At 34.2% G+C, this 13,824-nt stretch overlaps 1 long non-coding RNA gene across 1 annotated transcript; it reads left to right on the top strand.

Moving 5' to 3' along the window:
- Window positions 1-1,202: 1,202 nt before the first annotated feature.
- Window positions 1,203-8,238, top strand: LOC128555400 (uncharacterized). The gene is made up of 3 exons (XR_008370035.1): window positions 1,203-1,464; window positions 4,011-4,096; window positions 7,177-8,238. It is a non-coding gene; the product is annotated as an uncharacterized LOC128555400 (long non-coding RNA).
- Window positions 8,239-13,824: the final 5,586 nt, after the last annotated feature.

The following is a 13,824-nucleotide window of genomic DNA, read 5'->3' as shown; positions in this document are numbered from 1 at the left end:
CGTATGGTATTCACTGTTATAGGCATGGTGACACTAAATGTAGACTTTTCAAGTGAATAGGTTCTCCTGAATTCTTGTGACTAGTGAATAGTTTCTTTGTGACAAATAAATGATACTATTTTTAGCTAAATCCGATTTCTTTGAGCTCGCTTTGATGCTTTGCCTTAGTTCATATTAGGGAATCGATCCTACCGAATCCCACTACGGTAACATACGAGGGTATCCAAACAACACATACTATCCAAATAAAAAAATATGGAGTTCCGGTTTAGACCATGGGCGTGCGACGACCCCGATGAAATTCGGGATATCACGGTCTTCGTTAATGTTAATAAGCGTCCGTCAGATCAGTAGGCGAAACGCAATATCCGCACAATAAGATGTCTGCGACCCGAAAGAATATTCAAAGTAAGCTGTTAATTTTGTTGCGTCAGAAGCTAATCAGCCGGTAACGTGACTACACTGATATAATTTGTGATACAAACATGCTTTATTCAATACTGAGTAGCATTTTTAAACGGCGACATTTTGAATATTTTTATATTTAGAGTGAGAGTGGATACTGGTACTGATGATAAACCCGAACAGAAAATGAGCTTTTTTACCTGTAACTTTTTATTTCTGCAATGGTCGGTATCAAAATAAAACTTAACCTTTGCTGAAAACTTTACATAATTCAAATTTATATTTAGTAAGCAAACTCGCACAAAGTGAGGCCCTAAAAGGGGTATGTAAAAAGGGGACTGTATGAACGTTTACTGATGATAAAGTCGAACACTGTCATTTACAAAATTTTCTTGGTATTATTATATTGAAACTTTCTCCAAAATGCTGCAACAGTCATTCCTGATCAAGTAATGAAAAGTTACCAAATGTCAGGCCTTCATGTTCAGACAGTGAGCTTGCGCAAAAAATTACCCTCTTCCCCAGTAATTTGGATAAATGTTTTTTATACAAATTTATGTAAGCCATTTATTTATACAGAATATTTACCAATTTTGTTTTTGTTTACACCAGTTGGTGTTGTAAGCGGAAACTATAAGATGGTGTGTTAAATTTTATAAATAACCGATTGCAATCAAATATTTCCAAGGTGGTCGACTTTATCATCTGTCCGGGTTTATCATCAGTACCAGTACAGTACTGTTACACTGGCGCCCACATTTTGAAAATTTGAGAAAACAAAAACATTCTCCAACGAGTTCTTCAGCTCGGGAAATGAGAGAATAGATTCCCCTTTGTGTCGCTTTTCAGATCGTATTTTAATTCCTTTCCGGTACTTTAGTTTCTTTGAACTTCTCTGTTACTCACTAAGCATACAGTATTGAATTTTTAAAATTAAGAAATCCGTGATTTTACTTGCAGGCATGACTGATAAATGGAATTATTTTACTTTTATATAGAATATAGACGGCACTCCAGTACAGCATGTGCGTGGTTGGACCTGTTGACATTTTTAGAAACGTGAGTAACTAACTTTCCATTGTATAATAATAATGTAAACAAACACCCCACCCATAAAAATCATAGAAGTTCCTTATTGCTCAGCCTTAGAAATATAGGAAATCGGGTCGGCTTATAGAAAAAAATATAGATTTTAAACAGGCTGGTAACATTGCCAGATCGGGCTTTCGACATAAAAACTAACATTTTTTGAAAAATAGTAAAGATATTTCTTTCAAACTTGGTTCATATGATACAAATTAAAATAAAAATAACTTGGTTGCCTTCAGTTTTGGTAGAATTATTTCCCCTTTTCAGATTTTTATGACGCATAATTTTTGAAGTCCAAAAAAATTATGTGTTAATTAATGCATTACATTATGCTATTTGCGTTTGTTTCGTATATTCCACACTCATTTGACATTGTGCAAGTTGAGCTTATGATTCTGCCAATAAGCTGTGCTCAGCCTAAATATAGGGAATCGGATTGGCTTATAGAAAAAAATATAGATTTTAAACAGGCTGGTAACATTCCCTGATCTGGCTTTCGACATAAAAACTAACATTTTTTGAAAAATAGTAAAGATATTTCTTTCAAACTTGGTTCATATGACACAAATTGAAATAAAAATAACTTGGTTGCCTTCAGTTTTGGTAGAATTATTTCCCCTTTTCAGATTTTTATGAAGCATTAGTTTTGAAGTCCAAAAAAATTATGTGTTAATGCATTACATTAATCATTTCATTATGCTATTTGCGTTTGTTTCGTATATACCAGTGGTAACCACACTCATTTGACACCGTGCAAATTGTCAACAGTCGGGATAGCGTTGATAAGCGCAACTTGGCGCAGACATGCAATTCAGCTCGATCTTTCTTTGGAATATGTAATACTGTTTACATGTCGTACTGATACAACCACATTTTAAATTAAATCCGTATTGATATGGCCACATTTTAAGATTAAGTCATATCTGATCCCTAACAAATTCGTAATTACAAAAATACAGCCCTTATCTGGAGCCCTGAAGCATGCTCGATTAGTTGGTCAGAATTATGAAGGAATTGAATTCAAACTGTTCCATAAATGCAAGAGTTTAAGAGTTAGTCAGAACCATAATCATGCAGAAGATGTAATTACTTTCACAAATCACAGGGCTCAAATTTTGGACTCGCTAAATGCAAGTCAGTTTCATGGAATGCGAGTTAAGATAAAAATTTCACACAATTTATTTTGCAAATACAAATTGTAGTCAAAATTGTTGCGGTTTTGGTTAATGTTTGTAGATTCGCTTTCATTTGAGGATAATAGAAACACAACATCTTTTTTGGTTAGCCATTTTTTGTTGAATGGATTACTGATTATATTAAAAGAAATGTAGAGGTCTATCTTATAATTAAATCTAGAACGCAGGCTATCTTACTAATTCTTACATATATACAGTTGAATCGGTATTTATAATATTAAGTACGAAAATTTGCCTTGCCGTAGTTTCAGCCAGTAGTTAAGTTACGCCATCAATGATGCGTTCCGAATTACTTTGAGGGACATTTTGAGTTATAACGCACAAAATTGTATGCCAAGGAAAACTGTGCAAACAATATTTGTGTTCTAGCATGATTTTTTAGGATATTCTAACATTTTTAATTGAAAGTCTAAATTTGCAAGTAGATTTCAGATTTAGCAACAAGAAAAAAAAGCTACGTGCTAAAATTTGCAGTATGTTGGTCAAAAAAGTTAAATTTGAGCTCTGCAAATGCAAACTGAAGCCGCTCACATTACTTGTTGTTCCGATGCATTCAATTCCTGTTCTTCTAGGAATCCCCAGTCTATCATGTCCCAAACAATATGATGAAGTATTTTGAGGGTATGAGCTAGACCGGTTGGTTTATGGTTCAAAATTCAGCTTTAAGTTCAGGCATGTGAAATAATAATTTGGTGTCAGGCTTGGAAAATTTTCTATCTGGTTGCCAGAATGGGTTAGTTGAAATCTGAATTTTGTACAATGCACACATACTCAAATATGTTTAAAGTTATATTTATACATTTAAGAATCATGACCGTCACATACCAATAAACAATTGTAGCATTTTGTCGGCTCCTGTGTTCATACTAAACTGAGGAAGGCAGAACAGATTCTTCTAGCTGCTTTACAAGTCTGTTTTTGCCTTTTAATGATATCGAGCAAAGTGAATGTCATAGACCACCAAGTCAAAAAGGTACCTGGAATTCACTGGGTTAAAGTAATGTTTTGCTGTTCTGGCTGGTCAGTCGTGTAAACAAACCTATACTCATACAGTGACTTTTCTTTTTCAAAACTGAAAGTTTTAACCGCATTTACTTTGTTTCATTGTACATTTTGACAAAATTTGCTACTGTTTTATTTTCATTAAAAAAGTTTTATTTCACAAATTTCTCCCGCCATGCCAATAATATAATTGGGGTCATTTTATTGGCATGAAAATTTCAAAACTGCAAAACAGATGTTAGCCCTTAGACCTTTGAAATTTCAAAACTGCTGGTTGTCCATGTTTTCTTAATTTGCTCACTTTTTCACTATTTTCAGGCATCTTGGTCTATTATACAGAGTATTGTTGTACTGCTCCAAAGTGCTTGTTGACAGACTGAAACCACTTGCTTGCAGCTCATAAGGTATTTCTATCTTTCTGTTTCTTTATTATATAGTTGCAGCTATGGGCAGCAGTTTCAATCATTCAAAAAGCATGATAATTACTGTATACGAGTTACTATTTGTGTGGACAGATTTTTGCAATTGAGTCAGTGCACAGAATCAAATACCAAGCCAAGGAACATTAGGCGTATAAAAAATTGTCTGTTTCCTGTATCCTGACCTACCATAAATTTTTGGCCAGACCCTAAATGTTTTTATGGCCTTTGAGATCATTTTTTTTTCAACTTGCAAAACTGCACTTTTTATGCTTTAAAGGCCGACTTTGGTTGTCCAGGGAAACTTTTGGATGATTGACGTTTATTGCTAACTAATAGCTCACTGACCCTGCAGTCTGACCACAAGTATTATCTCCAGTAGGGTGTGAAATGTCCAAGTTTCAAGGAATTAGATTCCTCTGCATGTATTGAATGTATGATAAATATAGCCTGGCTATTTCATTGAAAATCTTTTAATCAAAACAAGAAATACACTTTGCACCTGATTATTTTCGCACAAATACGTTGTGTCTTTTATTTATTTTTTTAATTGCAGAAATAAATACATCAAAGCAAAAGCAATAATTATGTTTTGAATTCTTTATTAAAAAAACAAGAATATTAGTAGTTTAATTGATCAGTTCAAATGACAGGTTTTTTTACACATTTGTGCTTCCTGATGTATTGCGATGTATTCCAGCAATATTGAAAAAGAAGTTTGCCAAGTATTCAATTTTTATAAAATACATATCAACATTATTGCAGTCTCAATCGTTTCATGACAGACATACAGACAGACACACATCACTCCCATTTATGGCCCATATATGGTTGTCCATCGGGGTTCGGATATAATCCTCTTGTAAATAATAACACAAATTCAGGCATTACTTCACGTTTACAGTAAACAACATTCTGACGCTGCGCAAGTTCTCGTTTTGATGGAATTCCTGCATTCACTAACACTGTACAAATACGCACAAGATTATGTCCTCTCTAAAGATACCTTTTATGTTGAAAGTTTTAACAATAGTTGTTTATTTTATTTCGATAAACGTATACACTACAAAGAAACATCGTACAAAACGAGAATAAATCTTGCTGTTCTTAGCTGGAATGAACATGTTGACAGACCGTTTACGTCTAGATACAATAGAGAACAAATAGAACATAACAGGAGATCACTTGGTAAAAAGAAATATAAAAAGAAAACATACAGTTTTGTCTCTGAAATATGGCAACTTCTTATAAACATAAAACGGGATGGTCAAGATGTCCATGGTATTGGTGCAGCCGACAGGAATTTCAATGGGATAGACCATTATGATGAAGAAAGTGACAATGAATAAAGGAATACATGTCTTATTATATAAATGATTATAAAATAAAATAAATGTTTGGTGTCCACCGTGATGTCAGAAAATAACTTTGTGAATTTAGTTACATAAATTAATCAATCTATTATCTGAAAGACTAACAATTATAATTTATAAGCATGAAGTATATCTTATTTCTGAATTAGACATAATGAATATGTTATGGTATTCAGTGAAAGTTAGCATTTTCTTTTCAAGCAGATTACAGAACTACAATTATATTCACTGAGTTTTATATTGGGGGTTGTCACTTGCAAAATGAAGGCTATGATTTAGTGATACTGATTTTTGTTAATATCTAAGATCTATATTGATCTTTTATTTGAATGTTGCATTACAATGTTATATGTAATCAGTATTAATATATCTATATGTAAATATCTAGTATTAATATATCAATATGTAAATATCTAGTATTAATATCTAGTATTAATATATCAATATGTAAATATCTAGTATTAATATATCAATATGTAAATATCTAGTATTAATATATCTATATGTGAATATTTGAAGAAATTGAATAAAATGGAACTGATGATTGTAAGAATCGTATAATTATAATCTGTTATATTAAAATTACAGTACTGATAGAATTTTTTTATCTAAATTCTTTCCTCCTATCTCTCATCTTTTATTGCAAAATCCAGAGTGCTTTAATGTCCTGAGATGACCTGAGCTAACCACAGAAATTCCTACAGATGTTATCAATCCCTGTAATTAATACCAAGAAAATTTGTTAACTTTATTGCCTCAACCCACAAGGTGTTAATGATATGTGCCAATCATCCAAAAGTTTCCCTGGACAACCAAAGTCGGCCTTTAAACATGGACAGCGATGTTATAAATAAACTTACTAATGCTCTAGAGGCAATACACCCCTATTTGTATTTATTTTTTGACAAAAGATAATTTCCAAAAAGTCTCCCTAAAAATAATTTTAAAAAATCCAAAGAAAAAGTTTTTCCGACCTACCTACCCTAATTTTTTTTAGCATGTTACCGGAAACAAAGAATTTTTTAGGCCTTAGTAAAGACTTCCATTTCATTTTCTTGATGAAAAAACACTTCTGGACAAAACCATAAAAATTAATACATGTATGCAAATTTAAACAATTATTAGCTCGATCACATGTCACAGGGTGACAACATGAGTTGATGTTCGTCATGTGTCAACAATTTGTAAAAAATCTTCTTCAGAACACTTGGGCAGATTTACACCAAACTTCACAGAATGATCATGGGGTGGTCCTCTTTCAAAATTACCCAAAGAATTTAATTCCATATAGAACTCACCGAAAAGAAAAACTTTGAAAATGATTTCTTGTCAGAAATTGTTAGCCGGCAGGGCTTTTGATCCTTATATGACAGAGGCCTATATTCGGCCACTTCCCAATCCAAAAATATTGCATTTTTTTCCAAGCATCCCAAAATATAAGGTAACATTTCCCAAAAATCACATCAACAAATGGTTTAATTTTGTTTACAGCTTAGTATTACCGGAGGAAGCGGTTCTCAGATATTGATTTTTTAGTGAGCTTTTGTGATCGCGCTGCGTCCGTCGTCCGTGCGTGCGTCCGTAAACTTTTGCTTGTGACCACTCTAGCGGTCACATTTTTCATGGGATCTTTATGAAAGTTGGTTAGGGTCTCTTTTTATCAATTTACAATGTTTGATTTGTGTTTTACAGGTTTACTTCTTGAGAGCAGGCAGCTACAAAATGGAAGGTCAACAAATCCAGTATACTTGAAAAGCAAGAAAGAAACACCAAAAAATATGAAAAGACAGAAATACAAGGGAACTTGAATAAAAAAAAAACTTTTAAGGATAGGAATTCAGGGTTTACTTGGAAACTAAATTTATTTTGAGAGCAGCAGTGATTGACTAAGCTCTGTTACTTTAAGAGATAATGTATTATCACATTGGTTTTGTTATTGTCGAGCCCGCTTGCGGAAGCGAAGACATAGTTGTCCTAATGTCTGTTCGATGTATGTGCGTGCGTGCGTCTGTCCGGATTTGTTTGTCCAGACCATAACTTGGACATGCATGGAGCAATCTTGTTTATATTTGGTATGAATGTTAACCTCAGTGAGACGGAGTGTCGTGCACAAAACCCAGGTTCCTATCTCAAAGGCCAAGGTCACACTTACAGGTCAAAGGTCAAATTCAAAAATGACTTTGTCTGGAGCATTTCTTCTTCATGCATGGAGGGATTTTGATGTAACTTGGCACAATTGTTCACCATCATGAGATAGAGTGTGATGCGCAAGAATCAGGTCCCTAGGTCTAAGGTCAAGGTCACAGAGGTCAAAGGATACAAGAATGACAACTTTGTCCGGAGTATTTCTTCTTCATGCATGGAGGGATTTTGATGTAACTTGGCACAAATGTTCACCACCATGAGACGGAGTGTCATGCGGAAGAACCAGTTCCCTAGGTCTAAGATCAAGGCCACACTTAGAGGTCAAAAGTCAGATACAAGAATGACTTTGTCTGGAGCATTTCTTTTTGATGCATAGAGGGATTTTGATGTAACTTGGCACAATTGTTCATCATCATGTGACGGAGGGTCATGCATAAGATCCTAGAATTACTTCCCTTTGTTGTTTCTATAAACAGCTTACATTTGTAACTTTTTTATTACTGGTCATAGGGAAAATCAAGACCACTTTTCTGTAGTACAACATGCATGTTACATCCAATTTTCAGGTGTATTTTGACCTATCTCTGGTGGTGCGGATTTTTGTGTGGACTTAGAATCTTTATGCCCCCGAAGGGAGGCATATAGTTTTTGAACTGTTGGTCTGTCAGTCTGTCCACAATTTTCGTGTCCGGTCCATATCTTTGTCATCGATGGATGGATTTTAAATAACTTGGCATGAATGTGTACCACAGTTAGACGACATGTCGCGCGCAAGACCCAGGTCCGTAGCCCAAAGGTCAAGGTCACACTTTAACGTTAAAGGATAGTGCATTGATGGGCGTGTCCGGTCCATATCTTTGTCATCCATGGATGGATTTTCAAATAACTTGGCATGAATGTGTACCACAGTAAGACGACGTGTCGCGTGCAAGACACAGGTCCGTAGCTCAAAGGTCAAGGTCACACTTTAACGTTAAAGGATAGTGCATTGATGGGCGTGTCCGGTCCATATCTTTGTCATCCATGGATGGATTTTCAAATAACTTGGCATGAATGTGTACCACAGTAAGACGACGTGTCGCACGCAAGACCCAGGTCCGTAGCTCAAAGGTCAAGGTCACACTTAGACGTTAAAGGTCATTTTTCATGATAGTGCATTGATAGGCGTGTCCTGTCCATATCTTTGTCATTCATGCTTGGATTTTAAAATAACTACGCATGAATGTGTGACACAGGAAGACGACGTGTCGCGTGCAAGACCCAGCTCCATAGGTCAAAGGTCCTAAACTCTAACATCGGCCATAACTACTCATTCAAAGTGCCATTGGGGGCATGTGTCATCCTACGGAGACAGCTCTTTTTTTTTTTTTTTTTTTTTTTTTTTAAATTTACGTTCCTTTGTTGTTACTGTAAATAATTTATATTGTAACTTTTTGCAATCTCTTTTATTTGGCATAAATGTTTGCCTCAATGAGACAAGGAGTGTCATGTACAACTCCCAGTCCTTTTGACAGCTGGCGGGCTCGACATATTGCCCATGGGCATCTAGTTCTCATAAAACATACTAAAGTTTCATATTGGACGAGTTTGAAATTGGGTCATCAAGGGTCAAAAACTAGGTCACCAGGCCAAATCAAAGGAAAAGCTTGTTAACACTGTAATGGCCACATTTATGACCATATCTTAATGAAACTTAGTCAGAATTTTAATCTTGATGATCTATAGGCCATGTTATATCTGGGTCAGGTGGGATTAAAAACTAGGTCACTAGGTCAAATCAAAGGAAAAGCTTGTTAACACTATAGAGGCCACATTTATGACTGCATCTTCATGAAACTTAAACAGAATGTAAATCTTGATGATCTTTAAGTCAAGTTTGAATCTGGGTCATGTGGGGTCAAAAACTAGGTCATCAAGTCAAATCAAAGGAAAAGGCAGTTAACTCTTTAGAGGCTACATTTATGATCATATCTTAATGTAACTTGGTCAGAATGTTATCTTGATGATCTTTAGGTCAATATGTCGGGTGAGCGATACAGGGCCATCATGGCCCTCTTGTTTATTTGTTATTGTTGTAAGAGAAATTGTACATTTTAGAATACAGATAACAGCAAGTCACATTTTCTTTATTTTGACAATACTTATTCCAAAGCCTTACAAAAGTATCCAGTACTGTTATTAAAAGTTGTTATTCACAGTTCAGCTCTATTTCTTGTATGGATAAAACAAATTATGTGATCTGTTATCATTATAAATGTGTATACAGATAAACCTTAAACATGTGAACATTTTATTCAATAAATAAAGTGTAATGCAAGTCTTTTTAAATTACTAATGTGTATATAAAAGCAAAATTAGGATTTGTTTTACGAGTAATTTCAGAATTACACTTAACACAAATAGAAAAAAATCAAGCCTGTACAAGAAGGCTAATATGTCTCCCTAGACTGAGCTCTTAACCTGCGGTGGTGCAAATAGATTGTTGATGTGTGTCTGTCTGTTAAGTCTTGTTAACAGTGAGTTGCAATCTAGTAACTTTTCAGTTTGTATGATTTTCAGCTCACCTGAGCACAGTGTGAGCTGATGTGATCACCTTTAGTCTGTCATTTTTTTTTCAACAATTTGCCTGTTAACACCCTAGTAGACAGGGTTTTTTTAAATGTTAAAGGGATGAGTTGAAGTCTGATCGATTCCCGATTGAGGCAGTGCCTTATTTCATATTACTGATCCATTTTTATACTTTTCAAGTAACAGATACCTGAAAAATGAACCCGCTACCAGCGTGAACTGGAAGAACAAACGTGCTCTAGCAACGCGTCATAACGCATGGTAATATAATGGTAGTCATGACCCAAGTTATACGTATCTGGTATGACGACGTGACTATAAACATGAGAAATCAATCGAGCATCATGACCTCAGAAATGGTTCCACTTCCATCTTTTATATTTAGGAACTAGATCGAAATCAAGGAAACACACATGAATTATAAAAAAGTGAACATTTAACTGATTTGAGGAGGTAAAAAAACTTACATTATATCCTAAAGTTGTATAATTATTTCTCTAAATTCCTGATTTGTGTGGTATATCACAATCAAGGAAACACAAAATTAAGCTGCTTTGGAGGGCTGAAAAATGTCTTGACTTGGAGAGGTGAAAAAAGTCTTACCTGATATCCTAAAGTCCTTTGTATAATTGCCCTAAATTCCCGATGTTTGGGGTGTATACATGTAATCAATAGATTTATCTTAAAATGATAAGCTGCTCTATTTTACTTGCTATGGAAAGTGTGACGAGCTGTTCTTGACTTGTAATCTGTATGTCCTCTCTCAAAGTACAAAAATGTATTTTATCATCTATATATTTATGAATCTAAAGATAAGGTAAGTTTTAGCATGTGTCTCAATTTTACAAAATCACATTTACGGCGAAAATAATACTTGAATTCTCTACTGCTGGGGTTTTCTATTTGTAGGGAGTTGTTGCTATTCCGTTTTCTTATTTATTATTTACAAAAAAGAAGATTATTTTTAAGAACGTTTTGCTGATAAATATCCTGATAAAACAATAAGCTTAAATACCCAACTACGTCAGGCTTATCATTAGAAAAAAATGGAAAACCACATGCTGCAGTCTAGGTTTGATTAAGCCTGTTTATGATTATGGACGGCAGTGGAAATGCAACTACAGTCCAAGATCTCTAGCCCTGGAGTGAGCAGAACTCAACATTTACACATGTTACAGGTACCGAAATAGAATTTAGAGATACCTAAACGCTAATTCTTACCGCGGTATATATGGCACCTTCAACGATACACAGAGTGCAATTCCATTAAAAGCGGCGGTAAACAAACTGGAATATAGAAAGGGGGTTTGACGTAATGGATCCTATTTATCACAGAAACTGCCGAAAGAAAAAATAAAAAAAAGCGGGCAACATAGCCTTAGGGTAATTAAACTATTAAAGTAGAGCTACTGGAACCACACAAGCCGAAATTTTCAAACTGATAAATAAAACAATACACTAACACAATATGAATGTCGCACTGGACGATCTGAAGAGATCAAAATATAACAGCTCTGACTGAAATTACAGAAAGGCTCTTTACGGCCGCCACACGGTCCTGCATATCACAGGAACTACCAAAAGCAGACAACATATCCTAGGGGTGATTAAATAATAACGAAAGACATTAAAGCAGGAGTATTAGAACCACCTAAGCCGAAATGGTGAACGATCTGAAGAGATCGAAATATAACTCTGACTCAAAATACGGGTAGACATTTTAAGGCCGACTCACGGTACAAACAACGCTGCTGTGATAAATGGAAAGTCAAAGGTTACACAACACGAAATAAATGAAAATGTTGAAGACTTGGTTTGACGACCTCCAGCAACAGAAATAAGATATTTGTTTCAATTAAATGGTATACAATGGGAAAAAATGTTGACAATTCATGCAGTGTTAAATACAAGTGGGATTTTGATCCTTTTCTTTTTTATTTTAGTTGTAATTTAATCTTTACCAGCACACGAGATCATTCCCCATACCCCATTTCACAATGTATGTGCACTTAATACCTTGAAATGAAAGCAAGCAAGAAATTAATTGGATAAAACATATGTCACTTAATAATATATCGCAATAAGTAGGATAAAGTTTCTCTTATTGCTCAGTTTAGTGAATAGCTTATTGTTCATATCTTGAATAATTAATATAACCAAATGCAGTCAAAATATCACATTAAGCGTTAAAACTTTCAAAACAATCAAAGCGGGGATGACAATGGTATTCTCCCTTAACAATGAGAATAACAAAGAGCACAATGTAGTGATATAGTTCATATATATACAAACCATATTGGGAAAGAGTTTCTAAAAAAAAGCTTATTATTAGCTTACTACTCGATCCCTTGCTTTTGTAAAATATACTGTAATCACATGCTATTATTGAATAGAAGCAAAGACTATGGCTATCAGAGCAAAGAAAATTTAAAAAAAAACTAGAATTGTCCATTGGAAACGATAATATTGTCAGAATGAAAACTGGATATGGAACACTCACTTTCAAGTCCAGATATAGACAAGGGCAGACAACTCAAATGTTACATGTATCTCCATTTGAAAACTTTAAACGGCCATAACTTTTTTATTTCTTAGCCAATGACTTTGCTTTTTTATATGTTATGTCTCCAACATAATTTAACATTAAAACTGGAATTAAAAATTATATTATCATTGTATTCACTGAAGCGTGACCAACCGCTCAGTTTCAGCATTATAGGAGCCTGGGCCGTCTTTCCAAAATGTTTTGGCCTGAAAGTGATTGAAAATGAAACAATGAAGTTTTGAAAAACTTTTACGGTACACAAATATTAAAACAAAACTTTAAAATAAATACATCGTCTATTTCAAACTGAACAGCGGAGTTAGATAAACTCGAAAGCAATATATAAACCAAATTGATATGTGTTTTCTTTTTATGAGCAAAATATATGAAGTGTTAAGTTTTAAAAACAACATTTCAAACATAACCATGTATACAAAATAAAATGAAAAAGCATAAAGGGCATTTTTCTGTTTTAAACAAGTGATAAAGGGAGGTAATAATATAATGCAAATATCTGTAGTCAAAGTATTATTTTAACGATATTTGACACTTTCTCCTTTTGATATTTATGTACTTTCTTGTTTTCTATTAAAGAATTTTATACCATAATCTTGTATTTTAAAAATTATGATAATCGAATTTATTGATTTTTACCAACATTATTAATTGTTTGTTTGTCTTTACAAACTGATTAGCGGAAAAGGTGTGATAATCTTTCATTATATTATTGAAAGTCGTTCACTCGTGTAAAACACATTTCACACAGACAGCTAATGTATCAGTCGTCTTGTGTTGCCCGGAAATCCTAGAAATAATTAAAAAAGTTAAATATATCTCCTATTTTTAATAAGATATAGTGCCAAATACATCATTTTTCCCTTTTAGCCGTTTGGTAAACGCAAAGAAGGTTGGCTCTGTTGTAATACTTTGACCCGTTATTTGGTACTTGATAGCTTAAGGTAGATACTGTGCATTTTCAATAAGACATAGTGCCAAATACGTCTTTTTTTCGGCGACGCCGTCTAAATTCGTTTTCGTTACCTATGCCACGTGACTTCAGTTAGCAAATCAAACTACTTGAT

This window comes from Mercenaria mercenaria, chromosome 1, assembly GCF_021730395.1.
Source record: "Mercenaria mercenaria strain notata chromosome 1, MADL_Memer_1, whole genome shotgun sequence".
NCBI lineage: Eukaryota > Metazoa > Mollusca > Bivalvia > Venerida > Veneridae > Mercenaria > Mercenaria mercenaria.
This window is presented reverse-complemented; position numbering and strand designations above follow the sequence as displayed.